Source organism: Ranitomeya imitator, chromosome 7, assembly GCF_032444005.1.
Source record: "Ranitomeya imitator isolate aRanImi1 chromosome 7, aRanImi1.pri, whole genome shotgun sequence".
NCBI classification, from domain to species: domain Eukaryota; kingdom Metazoa; phylum Chordata; class Amphibia; order Anura; family Dendrobatidae; genus Ranitomeya; species Ranitomeya imitator.
Genome location: NC_091288.1, coordinates 118,833,493 through 118,861,243, shown reverse-complemented (window position 1 = coordinate 118,861,243; position 27,751 = coordinate 118,833,493). Strand labels below are relative to the sequence as shown.

The 27,751-nt window shown below is 46.4% G+C and overlaps 1 protein-coding gene across 15 annotated transcripts in view; it reads right to left on the bottom strand.

Moving 5' to 3' along the window:
• Window positions 1-13,118, bottom strand: part of GULP1 (GULP PTB domain containing engulfment adaptor 1) — a 1,948,673-nt gene extending 1,935,555 nt beyond the window's left edge. For 10 of the 15 annotated variants that reach the window (XR_011314673.1, XR_011314671.1, XR_011314674.1 and 7 more), the window contains exon 1: window positions 12,987-13,104. The gene's annotated coding sequence lies outside the window, so the exon portion shown is untranslated. Of the gene's footprint in view, window positions 1-12,986 lie in introns of all 15 variants that reach the window. The other 5 variants (XR_011314670.1, XM_069733778.1, XM_069733773.1 and 2 more) reach the window with 3 other exon arrangements.
• Between the last annotated feature and the right edge of the window lie 14,633 nt (window positions 13,119-27,751).

Below are 27,751 nucleotides of genomic sequence, written 5' to 3'. Positions count from 1 at the left end.
AATGTGGTGGTGGGAAGGATTATCTGTGGTAATGTGGTGGGGGGTGGAATTATGTGTGGTAATGTGGTGGGGGAGCGGGATTGTGTGTGGTGATGTGCTGGGGGGGATTACAGTTATATGAAAAAGTTTGGGCACCCCTATTAATCCTAAACTTAATGTTTTATAAAAAAAAAATTTTTTTTGCAACTATTTCAGTTTCATATATCTAATAACTGTTGGACACAGTAATGTTTGTGCCTTGAAATGAGGTTTATTGTACTAATAGAAAATGTGCAATCTGCATTCAAACAAAATTTGACAGGTGCATAAGTATGGGCACCCCGTCACTTTTTTTATATTAACCCCTTTACCCCCAAGGGTGGTTTGCACGTTAATGACCAGGCCAATTTTTACAATTCTGACCACTGTCCCTTTATGAGGTTATAACTCCGAAACGCTTCAACGGATCCTGGTGATTCTGACATTGTTTTCTCGTGACATATTGTACTTCATGATAGTGGTAAAATTTCTTTGATAGTACCTGCGTTTATTTGTGAAAAAAACTGAAATTTGGCGAAAATTTTGAAAATTTCACTATTTTCAAACTTTGAATATTTATGCAATTAAATCACAGAGATATGTCACACAAAATACTTAATAAGTAACATTTCCCACATGTCTCCTTTACATCAGCATAATTTTGGAACCAATTTTTTTTTTTGTTAGGGAGTTATAAGGGTTAAAAGTTGACCAGCAATTTCTCATTTTTACAACACCATTTTTTTTTAGGGACCACGTCTCATTTGAAGTCATTTTGAGGGGTCTATATGATAGAAAATACCCAAGTGTGACACCACTCTAAAAACTGCACCCCTCAAGGTGCTCAAAACCACATTCAAGAAGTTTATTAACCCTTCAGGTGTTTAATAGGAATTTTTGGAATGTTTAAATAAAAATGAACATTTAACTTTTTTACACAAAAAATTTACTTCAGCTCCAATTTGTTTTATTTTACCAAGGGTAACAGGAGAAATTGGACCCAAAAAGTTGTTGTCCAATTTGTCCTGAGTACGCTGATACCCCATATGTGGCAGTAAACCACTGTTTGGGCGCATGGGAGAGCTCGGAAGGGAAGGAGCGCTATTTGACTTTTCAATGCAAAATTGACAGGAATTGAGATGGGACGCCATGTTGCGTTTGGAGAGCCACTGATGTGCCTAAACATTGAAACCCCCCACAAGTGACACCATTTTGGAAAGTAGACCCCCTAAGGAACTTATCTGGATGTGTGGTGAGCACTTTGACCCACCAAGTGCTTCACAGAAGTTTATAATGCAGAACCGTAAAAATAAAAAATCATATTTTTTCACAAAAATTATATTTTTGCCCCCAATTTTTTATTTTTCCAAGGGTAAGAGAAGAAATTGGACCTCAAAAGTTGTTGTCCAATTTGTCCCGAGTACGCTGATACCCCATATGTGGCAGTAAACCACTGTTTGGGCGCATGGGAGAGCTCGGAAGGGAAGGAGCGCCGTTTGACTTTTCAATGCAAAATTGACAGGAATTGAGATGGGACGCCATGTTGCGTTTGGAGAGCCACTGATGTGCCTAAACATTGAAACCCCCCACAAGTGACACCATTTTGGAAAGTAGACCCCCTAAGGAACTTATCTGGATGTGTGGTGAGCACTTTGACCCACCAAGGGCTTCACAGAAGTTTATAATGCAGAGCCATAAAAATAAAACAAAATTTTTTTCCCACAAAAATTATTTTTTAGCCCCCAGTTTTGTATTTTCCCTAGGGTAACAGGAGAAATTGGACCCCAAAAGTTGTTGTCCAATTTGTCCTGAGTACGCTGATACCCCATATGTGGGGGGGAACCACCGTTTGGGCGCATGGGAGGGTTCGGAAGGGAAGGAGCGCCATTTGGAATGCAGACTTAGATGGAATGGTCTGCAGGCGTCACATTGCGTTTGCAGAGCCCCTAATGTACCTAAACAGTAGAAACCCCCCACAAGTGACACCATTTTGGAAAGTAGACCCCCTAAGGAACTCATCTTGATGTGTTGTGAGAGCTTTGAACCCCCAAGTATTTCACTACAGTTTATAACGCAGAGCCATGCAAATAAAAAATATTTTTTTTTCCACAAAAATTATATTTTAGCCCCCAGTTTTGTATTTTTCCAAGGTTAGCAGGAGAAATTGGACCCTAAATGTTGTTGTCCAATTTGTCCTGAGTACGCTGATACCCGATATGTGGGGGGGAAACCACCGTTTGGGCGCATGGGAGGGCTCGGAAGGGAAGGAGCATCATTTGGAATGCAGACTTAGATGGATTGGTCTGCAGGCGTCACATTGCGTTTGCAGAGCCCCTAATGTACCTAAACAGTAGAAACCCCCCACAAGTGACCCCATATTGGAAACTAGACCCCTCAATGAACTTATCTAGATGTGTTGTGAGAACTTTGAACCCCCAAGTGTTTCACTACAGTTTATAACGCAGAGCCGTGAAAATAAAAAATCTTTTTGTTTTCCCACAAAAATTATTTTTTAGCCCCCAGTTTTGTATTTTCCCAAGGGTAACAGGAGAAATTGGTCCACAAAAGTTGTTGTCCAATTTGTCCTGAGTACGCTGATACCCCATATGTTGGGGTAAACCCCTGTTTGGGCACACAGGAGAGCTCGGAAGGGAAGGAGCACTGTTTTACTTTTTCAACGCAGAATTGGCTGGAATTGAGATCGGACGCCATGTCGTGTTTGGAGAGCCCCTGATGTGCCGAAACAGTGGAAACCCCCCAATTATAACTGAAACCCTAATCTAAACACACCCCTAACCCTAATTCCAACGGTAACCCTAACCACACCTCTAACCCTGACACACCCCTAACCCTAATCCCAACCCTATTCCCAACTGTAAATGTAATCTAAACCCTAACCCTAACTTTAGCCCCAACCCTAACTGTAGCCCCAACCCTAACCCTAACCCTAGCCCTAACCCTAGCCCTAACCCTAACCCTAGCCCTAACCCTAGCCCTAACCCTAACCCTAACCCTAGCCCTAACCCTAGCCCTAACCCTAACCCTAGCCCTAGCCCTAACCCTAGCCCTAACCCTAGCCCTAGCCCTAACCCTAGCCCTAACCCTAGCCCTAACCCTAGCCCTAGCCCTAACCCTAGCCCTAACCCTAGCCCTAACCCTAGCCCTAGCCCTAATGGGAAAATGGAAATAAATACATTTTTTTTTATTTTTCCCTAACTAAGGGGGTGATGAAGGGGGGTTTGATTTACTTTTATAGCGAGTTTTTTAGCGGATTTTTATGATTGGCAGCCGTCACACACTGAAAGACCCTTTTTATTGCAAAAAATATTTTTTGCAATACCACATTTTCAGAGCTATAATTTTTCCATATTTTGGTCCACAGAGTCATGTGAGGTCTTGTTTTTTGCGGGACGAGTTGACGTTTTTATTGAAAACATTTTTGGGCACGTGACATTTTTTTATCGCTTTTTATTCCGATTTTTGTGAGGAAGAATGACCAAAAGCCAGCTATTCATGAATTTCTATTGGGGGAGGCGTTTATACCGTTCCGCGTTTGGTAAAATTGATAAAGCAGTTTTATTCTTCGGGTCAGTACGATTACAGCGATACCTCATTTATATCATTTTTTTATGGTTTGGTGCTTTTATACGATAAAAACTATTTTACAGAAAAAATAATTATTTTTGCATCGCTTTATTCTCAGGACTATAACTTTTTTATTTTTTTGCTGATGATGCTGTATGGCGGCTCTTTTTTTGCGGGACAATATGACGCTTTCAGCGGTACCATGGTTATTTATATCTGTCCTTTTGATCGCGTGTTATTCCACTTTTTGTTCGGCGGTATGATAATAAAGCGTTGTTTTTTGCCTCGTTTTTTTTTTTTTTTCTTACGGTGTTTACTGAAGGGGTTAACTAGTGGGACAGTTTTATAGGTCGGGTCGTTACGGACGCGGCGATACTAAATATGTGTACTTTTATTGGTTTTTTTTTTTTATTTAGATGAAGAAATGTATTTATGGGAATAATATTTTTTTTTTTTTTTCATTATTTTGGAATATTTTTTTTTATTTTTTTTACACATTTGGAAAATTTTTTTTTTACTTTTTTACTTTGTCCCAGGGGGGACATCACAGATCAGTGATCTGACAGTTTGCACAGCACTCTGTCAGATCACTGATCTGACATGCAGCGCTGCAGCCTTCTCAGTGCCTGCTCTGAGCAGGCTCTGTGAAGCCACCTCCCTCCCTGCAGGACCCGGATCCGCGGCCATCTTGGATCCGGGGCTCGAGCAGGGAGGGAGGTGAGGAGACCCTCGCAGCAACGCGATCACATCGCGTTGCTGCGGGGGGCTCAGGGAAGCCCGCAGGGAGCCCCCTCCCTGCGCGGTGCTTCCCTGCACCGCCGGCACATCGCGATCATCTTTGATCGCGGTGTGCCAGGGGTTAATGTGCCGGGGGCGGTCCGTGACCGCTCCTGGCACATAGTGCCGGATGTCAGCTGCGATAAGCAGCTGACACCCGGCCGCGATCGGCCGCGCTACCCCCGTGAGCGCGGCCGATCGGCTATGACGTACTATCCCGTCCAGGGTCAGATAAGCCCAGGGCACCTCGACGGGATAGTACGTCTAAGGTCACAGAGGGGTTAATATTTAGTAGATCCTCCTTTTGCAAAAACAACAGCCTCTAGTCGCTTCCTATAGCTTTTAATGAGTTCCTGAATCCTGGATGAAGGTATTTTTGACCATTCCTCTTTACAAAACAATTCCAGTTCAGTCAAGTTTGATGGTCGCCGAGCATGGACAGCCCTCTTCAAATGATCCCACAGATGTTCAATAATATTCAGGTCTGGGGACTGGGATGGCCATTCCAGAACAGTGTAATTGTTCCTCTGCATGAATGCCTGAGTAGATTTGGAGCGGTGTTTTGGATCATTGTCTTGCTGACAGATCCATCCCCTGCGTAACTTCAACTTTGTCACTGATTCATGAACATTATTGTCAAGAATCTGCTGATACTGAGAGGAATCCATGCGTCCCTCACCTTTAACAAGATTCCCGGTGCCGGCATTGGCTACACAGCCCCAAAGCATGATGGAACCTCCACCAAATTGTACTGTGGGTAGCAAGTGTTTTTCTTGGAATGCTGTGTTTTTTGGCCGCCATGCATAACGCCTTTTTGTATGACCAAACAACTCAATCTTGGTTTCATCAGTCCACAGGACCTTCTTCCAAAAAGAAATTGGCTTCTCCAAATTTGCTTTTGCATACCTCTGCCGACTCTGTTTGTGGCATGCTTGCAGAAACGGCTTCTTTCGCATCACTCTCCCATACAGCTTCTCCTTGTGCAAAGTGTGTTGTATAGTTGACTGATGCACAGTGACACCATCTGCAGCAAGTTGATGCTGCAGCTCTCTGGAGGTGGTCTGAGGATTCTCCTTGACTGATCTCACCATTATTCTTCTCTGCCTTTCTGATGTTTTTCTTGGCCTGCCACTTCTGGCCTTAAAGGGACTCCTGAATTTGGCGGGACTGGTTTTGGGTCATATGGGCAGAGTTTTTGGGTGTTTGATTCACCCTTTCCTTACCCGCTGACTGCATGCTGGCTGCAATATTGGATTGAAGTTCATTCTCTGTCCTCCGTAGTACATGCCTGTGCAAGGTGCAATCTTGCCTTGTGCAGGCGTCTACTATGGAGGACAGAGAATGAACTTCAATCCAATATTGCAGCCAGCATGCAGCCAGCGGGTAAGGAAAGGGTGAATCAAACACCTGAAAACTCCGCCCATATGACCCAAAACCAGTCCCGCCAAATTCAGATGACAGGTTCCCTTTAACAAGAACTGTACCTGTGTTCTTCCATTTCCTTACTATGTTCCTCACAGTGGAAATTGACAGGTTAAATCTGAGACAGCTTTTTGTATCCTTCCCTGAACAACTATGTTGAATAATCTTTGTTTTCAGATCATTATACAGTTGTTTTGAGGAGCCCATGATGCCACTCTTCAGAGGAGATTCAAACAGGAGAACAACTTGCAAGTGGCCACTTTAAGTAGCTTTTCTCATGATTGCATACACCTGGCTATGAAGTTCAAAACTCAATGAGGTTAGAAAACCAAAAAAAGTGCTTTAGTAAGTCAGTAAAAAGTAGGTAGGAGTATTTAAAACAAGAAAATGATAAGGGTGCCCATACTTATGCACCTGTCAAATTTTGTTTGAATGCAGATTGCACATTTTCTGTTCGTACAATAAACCTCATTTTAAGGCAGAAACATTACTGTGTCCAACAGTTATTAGATATATGAAACTGAAAAAGCTGTTGCAAAAAAAACTATTTTTATAAAACATTAAGCTGACGATTAATAGGGGTGCCCAAACTTTTTCATATAACTGAATGTGTGGTGATGTGGTGGGGGGCGGGATTATGTGTGGTGATGTGGGGCGGATTGTGTGTGGTAATGTGGTGGGGGGCGGGATTATGTGTCGTTATATGTGGGGGGCGGAGCTACTGTGGTGATGTGGTGGGGGCGGAGCTACTGTGCGGGGGTGGGATTAGCGAGTAATCACGATGCTATATATATATATATATATATATATATATATATATATATATATATATATAGATGCACCAATTCTCATGCTTAGCCTCGGCTCTTTGTACTTCCCCTGGTGTGTTGGAAAGTGGGGTAATGGTTTAAGGGTTGATATCAGCTATTTTATGTCCGCTGACATCAAGACGCCTCCATTAGTAACCTCGTAGTGAAAATTAATAAACACAGTCACACAGAATAAAAGTCCTTCAATTGAACAAAACACTCCCACAATAACACTGTTTAACCTATTGATTATCATAAAAATAAAAAAAAGCAAAGTAATCCTCACCTGTCCACACATAATCCATAATGATTGTGTGTGTCTTGTTTTACTCATGTTTATTGTACTTGTCTATATTTCACCCATTCACATGTAAAGCGCCATGGAATAAATGGTGCTATAAAAATGTATAATAATAGTAATAATAATAATAATAATAATAATAATAAGGTCCCATGACAAGTTCCGAGTCTCCTAAATCCAGTGTATGGAGCTCCGTTCAAAGAACGCAGCTCCATACACCAGAATTGCAGCAACTGCCGAGTGTTGTATATATCCTATAGAAACACAGGGAAATCAAGTCCACAGTAAAAACAGATAATCTTTATTAAATACAAAAAGGCAAAAAATATGTAACAAAATAATATAGACAAAAAGCCAAACAGACAATTACAGGCTCAGGAGCGAAGGACCAGCAACCATCAAAAATCTGTATACAGGGTTTGGGAAGACAGGATCAAGGCAAATAATAATATCTGATTCATTGCCACAACTTAAGTCTCTCATGTGCCACCTGCAAGGGGTGCCAACTATCTGCAATCTAAATAGCATGTAACACATGCACTGAAAGGCAGACTGAATCATGTGAATAAAAGTAAGGAAGTGCCAACCAGCTTACCCATAACTATGCCTGTCAGATTTGCGGTCCCTTTGCAGCCCAGACACGTATTTCGCAACTGCCAGGTGTTGCGCTGCAGTTCGCGAGACCTGAATGCTGCGCACTGAGGTGAGGTCAGTAAGGTTATTTCAGTTCACACAGACTGGTTCTCACGAGGGCAGCGCGAGTATGGGACTGATGAGTCTCATTAGTCCGGCACTTGTGCAGCCCTAGTGAGAACCGATGCCTGTGAACTGAGGTAATCTTACTGTCGTCACTGCTCACAGAGGAAGACATTTCTCACGCTGCGAACGGTGACCTCAGTAAGGTCATTTCAGATCTCTCCTGCTGGGTATTCAGCTGCCTCTGCTGACGCTATGGGCTGGGACTTCTGAGGTAATTCTGAGTGACAGCTGACTAACTTAGGCAGCGGGGATCCGGCTGTCAATCAGAATGACCTTGGAAGTCTTGACCCAACTACAGAGCGGACCGGAGAAGAAGCCTCTGCGGGCTACTATTTGTAGGCTGGTGAAGGCCAAATATCTATGGGCCTTCCCAGCCTGAGAATACCAGCCCCCAGCTGTCTGCTTTAGCTTGGCTTGTTATAAAAAAAAAAAATGGTGGGGGACCCCAAACTGTTCATTAAATATTATTTAAAAAATAATTAAAAAAAAAAAAAGCATGGAGACCCCTCCTTTCTTCTCTGTGTATTCATTTAGTAATAATGATCTAATTTTTTGTATGTGCCTCCACATACAGTGCCCACATCTCTACTAGAGTTGAGCGAATTTTTCAAAATTTGGTTCCGATTACGATCAGCGCCGAATATTGTTTTTGCAATATTCGCCGAACACAGCAGAACGTCATTGTTGTCAATGGGAGTAGAAATTACCAAATATGTTCGGAACTGATCATCGAACATAAATTTGGCACCAATAGGGTACGAATGTAGCACAAATATGGCAAAGTCAGATTCGGTGACCGATTCCAAACATATTCGCTCAACTCTACCCTCTACCTTTCCTCATGTATAAATTAGTAGGTGTTAGAAACACAGCATTGCTGAGGCCAATGACTGGCTGCAGCAGATAACTACCGTATATACTCGAGTATAAGCCGAGATTTTCAGCCCAAATTTTTGGGCTGAAAGTGCCCCCCTCGGCTTATACTCGAGTCACGGTAGCGGTGGGGTCGGCAGGTGAGGGGGTGAGGGCGCTGAGGTATACTTACCTAGTCCCAGCGATCCTCGCGCTGTCCCTGCAGTCCCACGGGCTTCGGCGCTGCAGTTTCTTCCTCTCTTCAGCGGTCACGTGGGACCGCTCATTACAGAAATGAATAAGCGGCTCCACCTCCCATAGGGGCGGAGCCGCTTATTCATTTCTCTAATCAGCGGTGCCGGTGACCGCTGATAGAGAAAGAAGCTGCGGCACCGAAGACAGGAGGGGACAGCGCGAGGATCGCCAGGACTAGGTGAGTATAGCATATTCACCTGTCCTCGTTCCAGCCGCCGGGCGCCGATCCATCTTCCCGGCCGGCGCCTCCATCTTCCCGGCGTCTCTGCTCTCTGACTGTTCAGGCAGAGGGCGCGATGACGCATATAGTGTGCGCGGCGCCCTCTGCCTGATCAGTCAGAGCAGAGATGCCGGGAAGATGGAGGCGCCGGAACGAGACGCCGGGAGCTGCAATCAAGGGAGGTGAGTATGTGGTTTTTTTTCTTTATTGCGGCAGCGGCGGCACAAATTTATGTGGAACAGCTATGGGGCACAGTGAACGGTGCAGAGCACCGTATATGGCACAGCACAGCTATGGGGCACAGTGAACGGTGCAGAGCACCGTATATGGCACAGCACAGCTATGGGGCACAGTGAACGGTGCAGAGCACCGTATATGGCACAGCACAGCTATGGGGCACAGTGAACGGTGCAGAGCACCGTATATGGCACAGCACAGCTATGGGGCACAGTGAACGGTGCAGAGCACCGTATATGGCACAGCACAGCTATGGGGCACAGTGAACGGTGCAGAGCACCGTATATGGCACAGCTATGGGGCACAGTGAACGGTGCAGAGCACCGTATATGGCACAGCTATGGGGCACAGTGAACGGTGCAGAGCACCGAATATGGCACAGCTAGGGGGCACAATGAACGGTGCAGAGCACTATATGGTTCACACCTATGGGGAAATATGAACGGTGCAGAGCACTATATGGCACAGCTATGGGGAAATAATGATCTATTTTTATTTTTGAAATTCACCGGTAAATGCTGCATTTCCACCCTAGGCTTATACTCGAGTCAATAAGTTTTCCCAGTTTTTTGTGGCAAAATTAGGGGGGTCGGCTTATACTCGGGTCGGCTTATACTCGAGTATATACGGTAAATGATGGCTATGACATTATAGCTGCAGGATCTATAGGGACCAACAGAACAGCAGTGCTAACATTTCTGGGATTTGAAAAAGATGACTTCATTACTTATCATTTGATCACTTTCTTTGCCCTTAATCATTTTTTAAACCCTCATAGGCAATTATTTTAAATAAATAGACCATAGTATTGCATAGGAAACTTTGAGACTGTGGTGTCCAATTTATGAAGATATCTAGGAGAACCAAAACACACACAATTGATGCATCATTTATGAAGAGGACACCAGATATGTTCAGTATACATTTGCCATATTTTCTGAAATTGTCATTTTTGGCTAGAGCCCCTTCGACTACTCTGGTAGTGTAAGAGGACCCCCCCATATTAGTACTATGTAAGAAAAAAAAATCACATTCAATTCCAACTTTCTTCCCCAGAAGCAATAAACTGGCATATCAAAAGCAACATTGGGCGCAACTGTCTGTGATTAGTCCAAGTCTAAATAATTCTTCTCTGATATTCAAGTCCTACAGAGGTTACATTCCAGCATCACTGTGGATCCAATACTGATAACAGAGTAGACTCCATGAGTACCAGCCCAGCACCACAAACAGAAACTGATCAGTGTTATTTCAGCACCATTAAGAGGGATCCATCTTTCAAATTCCTGTACGGCAGAGGAGGATCCATCCATGACAATCCAGTATTATAATGGATCCAATGCTGACTACACTGAGCTGGATCCATAGCCAACATTCCAGCAGCACCGAGCTGGATCTATCTTTTAGATTTCAGCACCACAAAAGTAGATCCAGACAGAACATTCCAGCATCACATAGGAGATCGATTCCCGGCATTTCAGCACCACAAAGTTGAATTTCTCAGCGATATTCCAGCAACACAGAAGGGAATCCATCTGTGACAATGCAGCACCACTGTGAATAATTCATCCCTGGCATTCCAGCACCACAAAGACCCATCCCTAGCATTCCGGCACCACAATGATCCATCCCTGGCATTCCGGCACCACAATGATCCATCACTGGCATTCCACCACCACAATGATCCATCCCTGGCATTCCGGCACCACAATGATCCATCCCTGGCATTCCGGCACCACAATGATCCATCCCTGGCATTCCGGCACCACAATGATCCATCACTGGCATTCCGGCACCACAATGATCCATCCCTGGCATTCCGGCACCACAATGATCCATCACTGGCATTCCACCACCACAATGATCCATCACTTGCATTCCACCACCACAATGATCCATCCCTGGCATTCCGGCACCACAATGATCCATCCCTGGCATTCCGGCACCACAATGATCCATCACTGGCATTCCGGCACCACAATGATCCATCACTGGCATTCCACCACCACAATGATCCTTCCCTGGCATTCCTGCACCACAATGATCCATCCCTGGCATTCCGGCACCACAATGATCCATCACTGGCATTCCACAACCACAATGATCCTTCCCTGGCATTCTGGCACCACAATGATCCATCCCTGGCTTTCGGGTACCACTATGATCCATCCCTGGCATTCCACCACCACTGTGATCCATCCCTGGCATTCTGGTACCACTATGATCCATCCCTGGCATTCTACCACCACTATTATCCATCCCTGGCATTCTGGTACCACTATGATCCATCCCTGGCATTCTACCACCACTATTATCCATCCCTGGCATTCTGGTACCACTATGATCCATCCCTGGCAGTCCACCACCACTGTGATCCATCCCTGGCATTCTGGTACCACTATGATCCATCCCTGGCATTCCACCTCCACTATGATCCATCCCTGGCATTCTGGTACCACTATGATCGATCTTGTAGATTGTGAGCCCTCGCTGGCAGGGTCATCTCTCCTCCTGTACCAGTTGTATTGTTCAAGATTAAGATTATTGTACCTGTTTTTATTATGTATACCCCTCCTCACATGTAAAGCGCCATGGAATAAATGGCGCTATAATAATAAATAATAATAATCCCTGGCATTCCACCACCACTACGATCCATCCATGGCATTCAGGAACGGACTGGGGCTGATATTCAGCCCTGGCATTTGAAATCACACATGCCCATGTTGTCCCCGTCCCCGTGAACCAGATGCGAAAAAATACTAATATTTCCCTGAAAGGAGGAAAGGAAGATTTATTACAAGACCAATATTTCTGATGATACCTGTGGCCTGCTGGGGAAAGTGATAGTGTCAGCAACTTTGTGCTCCATCACAACTCTTAACAGTATGGGTGTCTTGAAAACACCGATTCTGTTAACCTAGCAGACAAGGCAGCCCATGACCAGACAGGCCCTCCTGGCATTTGCCAGAATTGCCAGATGGCCAGTCCGGCCCTGCTGGCATTCCACCGCCACAGAGGAGGAGGGTTTATTCATACAGAAAGCAGCAGTCACTTTAATGCACTTTCATCTGCTAGAAGTTTCATCAACTCTTCTAAGGCTACGTTCACATTAGCGTTACGCTAATGTGCGTCGCTGTTGCGTCGGCGACGCAGCGGCGACGCGCCCCTATGTTTAACATAGGGGACGCGTGCGTTTTTTTGGTCGCGTTTTTCGACACGTGCGTCGTTTTCGACGCTAGCGTCGGACGCAAGAAAATGCAACAAGTTGCATTTTTCGTGCGTCCGATTTTCGTCAAAAAACGACGCACGTGTCGCAAAACGCAGCGTTTTTGCGCGCGTTTTGCGCGCATTTTTTGTGCGTCGTGCGTTGCGTCGCCGACGCACCGGCGCGCAACGCAAATGTGAACGTAGCCTAACATGACTCAAACAGCCAAATAAGCCACACACGATCGCCAGAGACAAGTGAGGAGGAGCGGACGTCAGGAGGAGGCGCAGCCCAACCAGCAGGTGAAGCTGTGGAGGAGACCTGCCCTGGCTGCGTACACTGTGGGGGGCAGAGACCGCACAGTGCAGACACTCGGGCTATCCGCCAGTGTCATTACCACACAAACATCAGGAGTTTCCCGGAAAGTTTTCTCCATCTCTTACTTCCAGCTGCTCTGGTCCAATGGCCAGAACTCCAAGTGCCCCGCGGTGAGGCAGTAACCCCCGTCACACATGCACTGCTGCCCCCGCCGGTGCCACTTACCCCCAGCCTGGAGATGAAGCACCAGCGCCGCGGCCACCCCAGCTCTGCCTGGCACCCCAGCTCTGCCTGCGCTCAGTGTGAGGAGCTGCGCAGCACCTCAGCCACCCAGTGACGTCACGCCGCGCCCCCTCCCAGCTGCCGGGTCCAGGCAAGCACCCTTTCCTTGCTGAGACGACCAGCGGAAGCTTTTGTCCCTCTGCGATGGCTGGGAAGGCGTCCAGGGATTACTGCGGTCATGGCCGCTCTGCATGTTCCTGGCTCAGCTGATGAAAAGCCCCTTTTACTAATCTTGGAAGAAACGACTTGAATCGCGGCTTTTAGCAAAAGAGGCTCGGTGTCCTCCTGCTGCTGAGTGTGCGGCGGGCGGCGGGATCCTGCTCAAGAGCTGCAGCGCCCATCTGTCCTGTCAGCGGCTGCCACTACCGTGCTGTACAGGGCACCCGACAATGTGGATCTACACACACCGCACATAGTGTACCTACACACCGTACATAGTGTACCTACACACCGTACATAGGGTACCTACACACCGTACATAGTGTACCTACACACCGCACATAGTGTACCTACACACCGTACATAGGGTACCTACACACCGTACATAGGGTACCTACACACCGTACATAGGGTACCTACACACCGCACATAGTGTATCTACACACCGCACATAGTGTATCTACACACCGTACATAGGGTACCTACACACCGTACATAGTGTACCTACACACCGTACATAGGGTACCTACACACCGTACATAGTGTACCTACACACCGCACATAGTGTACCTACACACCGTACATAGGGTACCTACACACCGTACATAGGGTACCTACACACCGCACATAGTGTACCTACACACCATACATAGTGTACCTACACACCGTACATAGTGTACCTACACACCGTACATAGGGTACCTACACACCGTACATAGTGTACCTACACACCGCACATAGGGTACCTACACACCGTACATAGGGTACCTACACACCGCACATAGTGTACCTACACACCGTACATAGTGTACCTACACACCGCACATAGGGTACCTACACACCGTACATAGGGTACCTACACACCGTACATAGGGTACCTACACACCGTACATAGTGTACCTACACACCGTACATAGTGTACCTACACACCGCACATAGGGTACCTACACACCGCATATAGGGTACCTACACACCGTACATAGGGTACCTACACACCGTACATAGTGTACCTACACACCGTACATAGTGTACCTACACACCGCACATAGGGTACCTACACACCGTACATAGGGTACCTACACACTGTACATAGGGTACCTACACACCGTACATAGTGTACCTACACACCGTACATAGTGTACCTACACACCGCACATAGGGTACCTACACACCGTACATAGTGTACCTACACACACCGCACATAGTGTACCTACACACCGCACATAGTGTACCTACACACCGTACATAGTGTACCTACACACCGCACATAGGGTACCTACACACCATACATAGGGTGCCTACACACCGTACATAGGGTACCTACACACCGTACATAGTGTACCTACACACCGTACATAGTGTACCTACACACCGCACATAGGGTACCTACACACCGTACATAGGGTACCTACACACCGTACATAGTGTACCTACACACACCGCACATAGTGTACCTACACACCGCACATAGTGTACCTACACACCGCACATAGTGTACCTACACACACCGCACATAGTGTACCTACACACCGCACATAGGGTACCTACACACCGTACATAGGGTACCTACACACCGTACATAGTGTACCTACACACACCGCACATAGTGTACCTACACACCGCACATAGGGTACCTACACACCGTACATAGGGTACCTACACACCGTACATAGGGTACCTACACACCGTACATAGTGTACCTACACACCGTACATAGTGTACCTACACACCGCACATAGGGTACCTACACACCGTACATAGGGTACCTACACACCGTACATAGGGTACCTACACACCGTACATAGTGTACCTACACACCGTACATAGTGTACCTACACACCGCACATAGGGTACCTACACACCGTACATAGTGTACCTACACACACCGCACATAGTGTACCTACACACAGCACATAGTGTACCTACACACCGTACATAGTGTACCTACACACCGCACATAGGGTACCTACACACCGTACATAGGGTGCCTACACACCGTACATAGGGTGCCTACACACCGTACATAGTGTACCTACACACCGTACATAGTGTACCTACACACCGCACATAGGGTACCTACACACCGTACATAGGGTACCTACACACCGTACATAGTGTACCTACACACACCGCACATAGTGTACCTACACACCGCACATAGTGTACCTACACACCGTACATAGTGTACCTACACACCGTACATAGTGTACCTACACACCGTACATAGTGTACCTACACACCGCACATAGGGTACCTACACACCGTACATAGGGTACCTACACACCGTACATAGTGTACCTACACACACCGCACATAGTGTACCTACACACCACACATAGTGTACCTACACACCGCACATAGTGTACCTACACACCGTACATAGTGTACCTACACACCGTACATAGGGTACCTACACACCGTACATAGTGTACCTACACACCGCACATAGGGTACCTACACACCGTACATAGGGTACCTACACACCGTACATAGTGTACCTACACACCGCACATAGTGTACCTACACACCGCACATAGGGTACCTACACACACCGCACATAGGGTACCTACACACCGTACATAGTGTACCTACACACCGCACATAGGGTACCTACACACCGTACATAGTGTCTCTACACACCGTACATAGGGTACCTACACACCGCACATAGGGTACCTACACACCGTACATAGGGTACCTACACACCGTACATAGTGTACCTACACACCGCACATAGTGTACCTACACACCGCACATAGGGTACCTACACACACCGCACATAGTGTACCTACACACCGCACATAGGGTACCTACACACCGTACATAGTGTACCTACACACCGTACATAGTGTACCTACACACCGTACATAGTGTACCTACACACCGTACATAGTGTACCTACACTCCGTACATAGTGTACCTACACACCGTACATAGTGTATCTACACACCGCACATAGGGTACCTACACACCGTACATAGTATACCTACACACCGTACATACTGTACCTACACACCGCACATAGGGTACCTACACACCGTACATAGGGTACCTACACACCGTACATAGTGTACCTACACACCGCACATAGGGTACCTACACACCGTACATAGGGTACCTACACACACCGCACATAGTGTACCTATACACCGCACATAGGGTACCTATACACCGTACATAGTGTACCTACACACCGTACATAGTGTACCTACACACCCTACATAGTGTACCTACACACCGTACATAGTGTATCTACACACCGCACATAGGGTACCTACACACCGTACATAGTATACCTACACACCGTACATAGTGTACCTACACACCGCACATAGGGTACCTACACACCGTACATAGGGTACCTACACACCGTACATAGTGTACCTACACACCGCACATAGGGTACCTACACACCGTACATAGGGTACCTACACACACCGCACATAGTGTACCTACACACCGCACATAGGGTACCTACGCACCGTACATAGTGTACCTACACACCGTACATAGTGTACCTACACACCGCACATAGTGTACCTACACACCGTACATAGTGTACCTACACACCGTACATAGTGTACCTACACAACGTACATAGTGTATCTACACACCGCACATAGGGTACCTACACACCGTACATAGTGTACCTACACACCGTACATAGTGTACCTACACACCGCACATAGGGTACCTACACACCGTACATAGGGTACCTACACCCCGTACATAGTGTACCTACACACCGCACATAGGGTACCTACACACCGTACATAGGGTACCTACACACACCGCACATAGTGTACCTACACACCGCACATAGGGTACCTACACACCGTACATAGTGTACCTACACACCGTACATAGTGTACCTACACACCGCACATAGTGTACCTACACACCGTACATAGTGTACCTACACACCGTACATAGTGTACCTACACACCGTACATAGTGTATCTACACACCGCACATAGTGTACCTACACACCGTACATAGTGTACCTACACACCGTACATAGTGTACCTACACACCGTACATAGTGTATCTACACACCGCACATAGGGTACCTACACACCGCACATAGGGTATCTACACACACCGCACATAGGGTACCTACACACCTCACATAGTGTACCTACACACCGCACATAGTGTACCTACACACCGTACATAGTGTACCTACACACCGTACATAGTGTATCTACACACCGCACATAGGGTACCTACACACCGCACATAGGGTATCTACACACACCGCACATAGGGTACCTACACACCGCACATAGTGTACCTACACACCGCACATAATGTATCTACACACCGCACATAGTGTATCTACACACACATAGTGTACCTACACACCGTACATAGTGTACCTACACACCGCACATAGGGTACCTACACACCGCACATAGTGTACCTACACACCGCACATAGTGTACCTACACACCGTACATAGTGTACCTACACACCGCACATAGGGTACCTACACACCGCACATAGTGTACCTACACACCGCACATAGTGTATCTACACACCGCACATAGTGTACCTACACACCGCACATAGTGTATCTACACACCGCACATAGTGTATCTACACACCGCACATAGTGTATCTACACACACCGCACATAGTGTATCTACACACCGTACATAGTGTACCTACACACCGCACATAGGGTACCTACACACCGCACATAGTGTACCTACACACCGCACATAGTGTATCTACACACCGTACAAAACCAGGGATTCAAGCTTGAGGAGGCTAATTTGCATATTCCAGGTGCCTTCTGGGAAAAGCAAAGTCTCCCTAAGCTAGAAGATCATTGGGTACAGCCGGGACCAGCTGCTTGGAAAGCATCGCCAAACCAGGGATTCAAGCTTGAGGAGGCTAATTTGCATATTCTTGTAGGATATTATTGCAAGAGAGCTTGGCTGAGTAGATTACACAAGAAGGAAAACACACAGCAAGTCAGCAGGATCTAGGAGCAACATGGCAGATGTGACAACCTACATGGTGAGCTGCAGCATGTGCTACATGTTCACAGACCGACCAGAAGAAGAATCAAATTTCACCTGTCAGAAGTGTAGACTAGTGGCCCTTTTAGAAGAAAAGGTGCGGGGTCTGGAAGAAAGAATAGCAACTTTGAAACTCATCAAAGAGAATGAAGACTTTCTAGACAGAACAGAAGCATCTCTACTGGTCACAGAAGGTGAAAAAAGTGTCAGAGAACCTCCAAAAGCAGATGAGTGGAAGCATGTGACCAAAAGAAGCAAGAAGACCATGGAGAAATCACCAACCACACAACTGAAGAACCGATATCAAATCTTTGTAGAGGATGAAGATGGCACACCTAAGGATGAAGCAATACCAGCAAGCAAAAAAGAAAAGGGCACACAGCAACAAGTGACAGCAAAAAGTACAGCCAAGAAGCAACGAAGAGTGGTGGTGGTGGGAGACTCACTACTGAGAGGCACAGAAGCAGCCATCTGCAGACCGGACATAACTGCAAGAGAAGTATGCTGCCTTCCAGGTGCGATGATCAAGGATGTGACCGATAGGATACCAAAGCTCTTCAGCTCCAAGGACGTCCACCCATTTCTTCTGATACATGTTGGCACCAATGACACGGCAAGGAAAGACCTACCGACAATCTGCAAAGACTTTGAAGAGTTGGGGAAGAAAGTAAAGGAACTGGATGCACAGGTAGTTTTTTCTTCTATCCTTCCAGTAGACGGGCATGGCACCAGGAGATGGAACAGGATCCTTGATGCAAACAACTGGCTAAGACGATGGTGCAGACAACAAGGATTCGGATTCCTGGACCACGGTGTGAATTACTGGTACGATGGACTCCTCGCCAGAGATGGACTACACCTCAACAAACCTGGGAAACACACATTCGCCAGAAGACTCGCTACACTCATCAGGAGGGCGTTAAACTAGAAGAAGAGGGGACGGGAAGAAAAACATTAGACTTGAACAAAGAAGACCCAGGAAAACATACTCAGATGGGAGGTAAGAACATTTCTAAAGCAATCCACAGCGAGGAGATTGGAACAAAACAAAATCCTCTAAACTGCATGCTCGCAAACGCCAGAAGCCTGACAAACAAGATGGAAGAACTAGAAGCAGAAATATCTACAGGTAACTTTGACATAGGGGGAATAACCGAGACATGGTTAGATGAAAGCTATGACTGGGCAGTTAACTTACAGGGTTACAGTCTGTTTAGAAAGGATCGTAAAAATCGGAGAGGAGGAGGGGTTTGTCTCTATGTAAAGTCTTGTCTAAAGTCCACTTTAAGGGAGGATATTAGCGAAGGAAATGAGGATGTCGAGTCCATATGGGTCGAAATTCATGGAGGGAAAAATGGTAACAAAATTCTCATTGGGGTCTGTTACAAACCCCCAAATATAACAGAAACCATGGAAAGTCTACTTCTAAAGCAGATAGATGAAGCTGCAACCCATAATGAGGTCCTGGTTATGGGGGACTTTAACTACCCGGATATTAACTGGGAAAGTGAAACCTGTGAAACCCATAAAGGCAACAGGTTTCTGCTAATAACCAAGAAAAATTATCTTTCACAATTGGTGCAGAATCCAACCAGAGGAGCAGCACTTTTAGACCTAATACTATCTAATAGACCTGACAGAATAACAAATCTGCAGGTGGTCGGGCATCTAGGAAATAGCGACCACAATATTGTACAGTTTCACCTGTCTTTCACTAGGGGGACTTGTCAGGGAGTCACAAAAACACTGAACTTTAGGAAGGCAAAGTTTGACCAGCTTAGAGATGCCCTTAATCTGGTAGACTGGGACAATATCCTCAGAAATAAGAATACAGATAATAAATGGGAAATGTTTAAGAACATCCTAAATAGGCAGTGTAAGCGGTTTATACCTTGTGGGAATAAAAGGACTAGAAATAGGAAAAACCCAATGTGGCTAAACAAAGAAGTAAGACAGGCAATTAACAGTAAAAAGAAAGCATTTGCACTACTAAAGCAGGATGGCACCATTGAAGCTCTAAAAAACTATAGGGAGAAAAATACTTTATCTAAAAAACTAATTAAAGCTGCCAAAAAGGAAACAGAGAAGCACATTGCTAAGGAGAGTAAAACTAATCCCAAACTGTTCTTCAACTATATCAATAGTAAAAGAATAAAAACTGAAAATGTAGGCCCCTTAAAAAATAGTGAGGAAAGAATGGTTGTAGATGACGAGGAAAAAGCTAACATATTAAACACCTTCTTCTCCACGGTATTCACGGTGGAAAATGAAATGCTAGGTGAAATCCCAAGAAACAATGAAAACCCTATATTAAGGGTCACCAATCTAACCCAAGAAGAGGTGCGAAATCGGCTAAATAAGATTAAAATAGATAAATCTCCGGGTCCGGATGGCATACACCCACGAGTACTAAGAGAACTAAGTAATGTAATAGATAAACCATTATTTCTTATTTTTAGGGACTCTATAGCGACAGGATCTGTTCCGCAGGACTGGCGCATAGCAAATGTGGTGCCAATATTCAAAAAGGGCTCTAAAAGTGAACCTGGAAATTATAGGCCAGTAAGTCTAACCTCTATTGTTGGTAAAATATTTGAAGGGTTTCTGAGGGATGTTATTCTGGATTATCTCAATGAGAATAACTGTTTAACTCCATATCAGCATGGGTTTATGAGAAATCGCTCCTGTCAAACCAATCTAATCAGTTTTTATGAAGAGGTAAGCTATAGGCTGGACCACGGTGAGTCATTGGACGTGGTATATCTCGATTTTTCCAAAGCGTTTGATACCGTGCCGCACAAGAGGTTGGTACACAAAATGAGAATGCTTGGTCTGGGGGAAAATGTGTGTAAACGGGTTAGTAACTGGCTTAGTGATAGAAAGCAGAGGGTGGTTATAAATGGTATAGTCTCTAACTGGGTCGCTGTGACCAGTGGGGTACCGCAGGGGTCGGTATTGGGACCTGTTCTCTTCAACATATTCATTAATGATCTGGTAGAAGGTTTACACAGTAAAATATCGATATTTGCAGATGATACAAAACTATGTAAAGCAGTTAATACAAGAGAAGATAGTATTCTGCTACAGATGGATCTGGATAAGTTGGAAACTTGGGCTGAAAGGTGGCAGATGAGGTTTAACAATGATAAATGTAAGGTTATACACATGGGAAGAAGGAATCAATATCACCATTACACACTGAATGGGAAACCACTGGGTAAATCTGACAGGGAGAAGGACTTGGGGATCCTAGTTAATGATAAACTTACCTGGAGCAGCCAGTGCCAGGCAGCAGCTGCCAAGGCAAACAGGATCATGGGGTGCATTAAAAGAGGACTGGATACACATGATGAGAGCATTATACTGCCTCTGTACAAATCCCTAGTTAGACCGCATATGGAGTACTGTGTCCAGTTTTGGGCACCGGTGCTCATGAAGGATATAATGGAACTAGAGAGAGTACAAAGGAGGGCAACAAAATTAATAAAGGGGATGGGAGAACTACAATACCCAGATAGATTAGCGAAATTAGGATTATTTAGTCTAGAAAAAAGACGACTGAGGGGCGATCTAATAACCATGTATAACTATATAAGGGGACAATACAAATATCTCGCTGAGGATCTGTTTATACCAAGGAAGGTGACGGGCACAAGGGGGCATTCTTTGCGTCTGGAGGAGAGAAGGTTTTTCCACCAACATAGAAGAGGATTCTTTACTGTTAGGGCAGTGAGAATCTGGAATTGCTTGCCTGAGGAGGTGGTGATGGCGAACTCAGTCGAGGGGTTCAAGAGAGGCCTGGATGTCTTCCTGGAGCAGAACAATATTGTATCATACAATTATTAGGTTCTGTAGAAGGACGTAGATCTGGGGATTTATTATGATGGAATATAGGCTGAACTGGATGGACAAATGTCTTTTTTCGGCCTTACTAACTATGTTACTATGTTACTATGTTATGTTACATAGTGTACCTACACACCGCACATAGTGTATCTACACACCGCACATAGTGTATCTACACACACCAAACATAGTGTATCTACACACCGCACATAGTGTATCAACACACACCGCACATAGTGTATCTACACACCACACATAGTGTACCTACACACACCGCACATAGTGTACCTACACACCGCACATAGTGTATCTACACACCGTACATAGGGTACCTACACACCGTACATAGGGTACCTACACACTGCACATAGTGTACCTACACACCGCACATAGTGTATCTACACACCGCACATAGTGTATCTACACACCGTACATAGGGTACCTACACACCGTACATAGGGTACCTACACACACCGCACATAGTGTATCTACACACCGAACATAGTGAATCTACACACCGACACCGCACATAGTGTACCTACACACCGCACATAATGTATCTACACACCGCACATAGTGTATCTACACACACCACATAGTGTATCTACACACACCGCACATAGTGTATCTACACACCGCACATAGTGTATCTACACACCGTACATAGTGTACCTACACACCGCACATAGTGTACCTACACACCGCACATAGTGTATCTACACACCGTACATAGTGTATCTACACACCGTACATAGGGTACCTACACACCGTACATAGGATACCTACACACACCGCACATAGTGTATCTACACACCGCACATAGTGTATCTACACACCGACACCGCACATAGTGTACCTACACACCGCACATAGTGTATCTACACACCGTACATAGGGTACCTACACACCGTACATAGTGTACCTACACACCGCACATAGTGTACCTACACACCGCACATAGTGTATCTACACACCGCACATAGTGTATCTACACACCGTACATAGTGTATCTACACACCGCACATAGTGTATCTACACACCGCACATAGTGTATCTACACACCGCACATAGTGTATTTACACACCGACACCGCACATAGTGTACCTACACACACCGCACATAGTGTACCTACACACACCGCACATAGTGTACCTACACACACCGCACATAGTGTATCTACGCACACCGCACATAGTGTATCTACACACACCGCACATAGTGTATCTACACACACCGCACATAGTGTATCTACACACACCGCACATAGTGTATCTACACACACCGCACATAGTGTATCTACACACACTGCACATAGTGTAGCTACACACACCGCACATAGTGTACCTACACACACCGCACATAGTGTATCTACACACTGCACATAGTGTATCTACACACACCGCACATAGTGTATCTACACACACCGCACATAGTGTACCTACACACACCGTAGATAGGGTACCTACACACCGCACATAGTGTATCTACACACCGCACATAGTGTATGTACACACCGCACATAGTGTATCTACACACCGCACATAGTGTATCTACACACCGCACATAGGGTACCTACACACACCGCACATAGTGTACCTACACACCGCACATAGTGTACCTACACACCGCACATAGTGTATCTACACACCGCACATAGTGTATCTACACACCGCACATAGTGTATCTACACACCGCACATAGGGTACCTACACACACCGCACATAGTGTATCTACACACCGTACATAGTGTATGTACACACCGCACATAGTGTATCTACACACCGCACATAGGGTACCTACACACACCGCACATAGTGTATCTACACACAGCACATAGTGTACCTACACACCGCACATAGTGTATCTACACACACCGCACATAGTGTATCTATACACACACCGCACATAGTGTATCTACACACCGCACATAGTGTATCTACACACAGCACATAGGGTATCTACACACACCGCACATAGTGTACCTACACACCGCACATAGTGTATCTACACACAGTGCACATAGTGTATCTACACACACCGCACATAGTGTACCTACACACACCGCACATAGTGTACCTACACACACCGTAGATAGGGTACCTACACACCGCACATAGTGTATCTACACACACCGCACATAGTGTATCTGCACACCGCACATAGTGTATCTACACACACCGCACATAGTGCATCTGCACACCGCACATAGTATATCTACACACACCGCACATAGTGCATCTGCACACCGCATATAGTGTATCTACACACACCGCACATAGTGTACCTACACACACCGCACATAGTGTACCTACACACACCACACATAGTGTATCTACACACACCGTACATAGTGAATCTGCACACCGCACATAGTGTACCTACACACACCGCACATAGTGTATCTACACACACCGCACATAGTGTATCTGCACACCGCACAGTGTATCTACACACACCGCACATAGTGCATCTGCACACCGCATATAGTGCGTCTGCACACCGCACATAGTGTATCTGCACACTGCACATAGTGTGTCTGCACACCGCACATAGTGTATCTACACACAGCACATAGTATATCTACACACCGCACATAGTGTATCTACACACCGCACATAGGGTATCTACACACCGCTCATAGGGTATCTACACACCGCACATAGTGTACCTACAGACACCGCACATAGTGTATCTACTGTTATGTTTGCTAATGACAGGTGTTATGAAGGCAATCCAGAAACACAGTGTGCTTAGCGATCAGAGTGCACACAGTGATCTGACAAATACCCAAAAATACAAGAACGAGCTCTGAGACGTGGAAACTCTGTAGACTGCACACCTGATCCTATCCTAAACACAACTAAAAGCGGCTGTGGATTGCGCCTAACAACTACCTAGGCAACTCGGCACAGCCTAAGAAACTAGCTAGCCTGAAGGTAGAAAAATAGGCCTGACTTGCCCCAGAGAAATTCCCCAAAGGAAAAGGCAGCCCCCCACATATAATGACTGTGAGTAAGATGAAAAGACAAAACGTAGGGATGAAATAGATTCAGCAAAGTGGGGCCCGATATTCTAGGACAGAGCGAGGACAGTAAAGCGAACTTTGCAGTCTACAAAAAACCCTAAAGCAAAACCACGCAAAGGGGGCAAAAAAAACCCACCGTGCCGAACTAACGGCACGGCGGTACACCCTTTGCGTCTCAGAGCTTCCAGCAAAACAAAAGACAAGCTGGACAGAAAAAAAGCAACAAAAAAGCAAAAAGCACTTAGCTATACAGAGCAGCAGGTCACAGGAACAATCAGGAGAAGCTCAGATCCAACACTGAAACATTGACAAGGAGCAAGGATAGCAGCATCAGGCGGAGTTAAGTAATGAAGCAGTTAACGAGCTCACCAGAACACCTGAGGGAGGAAGCTCAGAAGCTGCAGTACCACTTGTGACCACAGGAATGAATTCAGCCACAGAATTCACAACAATCTACACACCGCACATAGTGTATCTGCACACACCGCACATAGTGTATCTACACACCGCACATAGGGTACTTACACACCGCACATAGGGTAACTACACACCACACATGGTGTATCTACACACACCGCACATAGTGTGTCTACACGCCGCACATAGTGTATATGCACACCGCACAATGTGTATCTACACACACCGCACATAGTGTATCTGCACACACCGCACATAGTGTACCTACACACACCGTACATAGTGTACCTACACACCGCACATAGGGTACCTACACACCGCACATAGGGTACCTACACACCGCACATAGGGTACCTACACACCGCACATAGGGTACCTACACACCGCACAGAGGGTATCTACACTCCGCACATAGTGTATATGCACACCGCACAATGTGTATCTACACACACCGCACATAGTAACATAGTAACATAGTTAGTAAGGCCGAAAAAAGACATTTGTCCATCCAGTTCAGCCTATATTCCATCATAATAAATCCCCAGATCTACGTCCTTCTACAGAACCTAATTGTATGATACAATATTGTTCTGCTCCAGGAAGACATTCAGGCCTCTCTTGAACCCCTCGACTGAGTTCGCCATCACCACCTCCTCAGGCAAGCAATTCCAGATTCTCACTGCCCTAACAGTAAAGAATCCTCTTCTATGTTGGTGGAAAAACCTTCTCTCCTCCAGACGCAGATAGTATATCTACACACACCGCACATAGTGTATCTGAACACCGCACATAGTGTATCTGCACACCGCACATAGTGTATCTACACACCACACATAGGGTACCTACACACCGCACATAGGGTACCTACACACCGCACATAGGGTACCTACACACCGCACAGAGGGTACCTACACACCGCACATAGGGTATCTACACACCGCACATAGGGTACCTACAGACCGCACATAGGGTACCTACACACTGCACATAGTGTATCTGCACACCGCGCATAGTGTATCTACACAACGCACATAGTGTATCTGCACACCGCACATAGTGTATCTACACACACCGCACATAGTGTATCTACACACCGCACATAGTGTATCTGCACACCGCACATAGTGTATCTGCACACCGCACATAGTGTATCTACACAACGCACATAGTGTATCTGCACACCGCACATAGTGTATCTACACACACCGCACATAGTGTATCTACACACCGCACATAGTGTATCTGCACACCGCACATAGTGTATATGCACACCGCACAATGTGTATCTACACACACCGCACATAGTGTATCTACACACACCGCACATAGTGTATCTGCACACCGCACAGTGTATCTGCACACCGTACATAGTGTATCTACACACACCGTACATAGTGTATCTGCACACCGCACATAGTGTATCTGCACACCGCACATAGTGTATCTACACACACCGCATATAGTGTTTCTGCACACACCGCACATAGAGTAACCCCCGGATAAGGCACGAAGGGTCCGAAAGGAGGGGGCCATGACCGGGCAGGTTGCAAGTGACGGAGATAATTGGGGGTTAAGAAAAAGGCAGGGGACGGCAGGGGGGGGGGGGGGGCGGAGGGGGAGAAGTAGTAGGGGATTGAGCAAAGGGGAAGTGACATAGGGGAAGTGACCAGGACGAGGAAAGGGGGGGGGCACACGGTGGGTTAAAAGAGGACGCCAGGAGGAGCCGGACCCTCTTTCCCTCAGGACGTCCGGACAGCAAGCAAGCTCCTCTCCCGCCCGCAGGCACACCGAGCTCTCCCATCCCGTGGACATATCTTACCGGCATGGACGTCATCTCCAGGCGGCTGCCAGCGCTCACCCCCCAGGATGGTTGGAAAGCATTGCGGAAGGTATCCTGGGGGTGAGCGGTGGTAGTGGGGAGTCCTCGGTGCCAGCTGGTGGGGCAGGTCCGGGGCGCAGTAGTGAGGGCAGCGCAGGATCCTGCAGGAGAAGCGCAGGGGGTAGCAGCGGCAGGAGGAGTGCGCCAGCTAGCAGGCGTCGGGCGGCGGATGCTGCATGCTCCGCCGGGCAGGAAAGGCAGGGAGAATGCGGTCCGGAGCCGACGGGGGGGGGCGGAGGAGGGAGGCCACAAGAACCATCGCAGCGCAGCAGCAAGAACAGGGATCTCCAGGGAGGCCTCCGGTGGTAGTTCAGGCAGCAGAAGCAGCCGGGGGTGTGAGCGTTCCCCCCGCAGC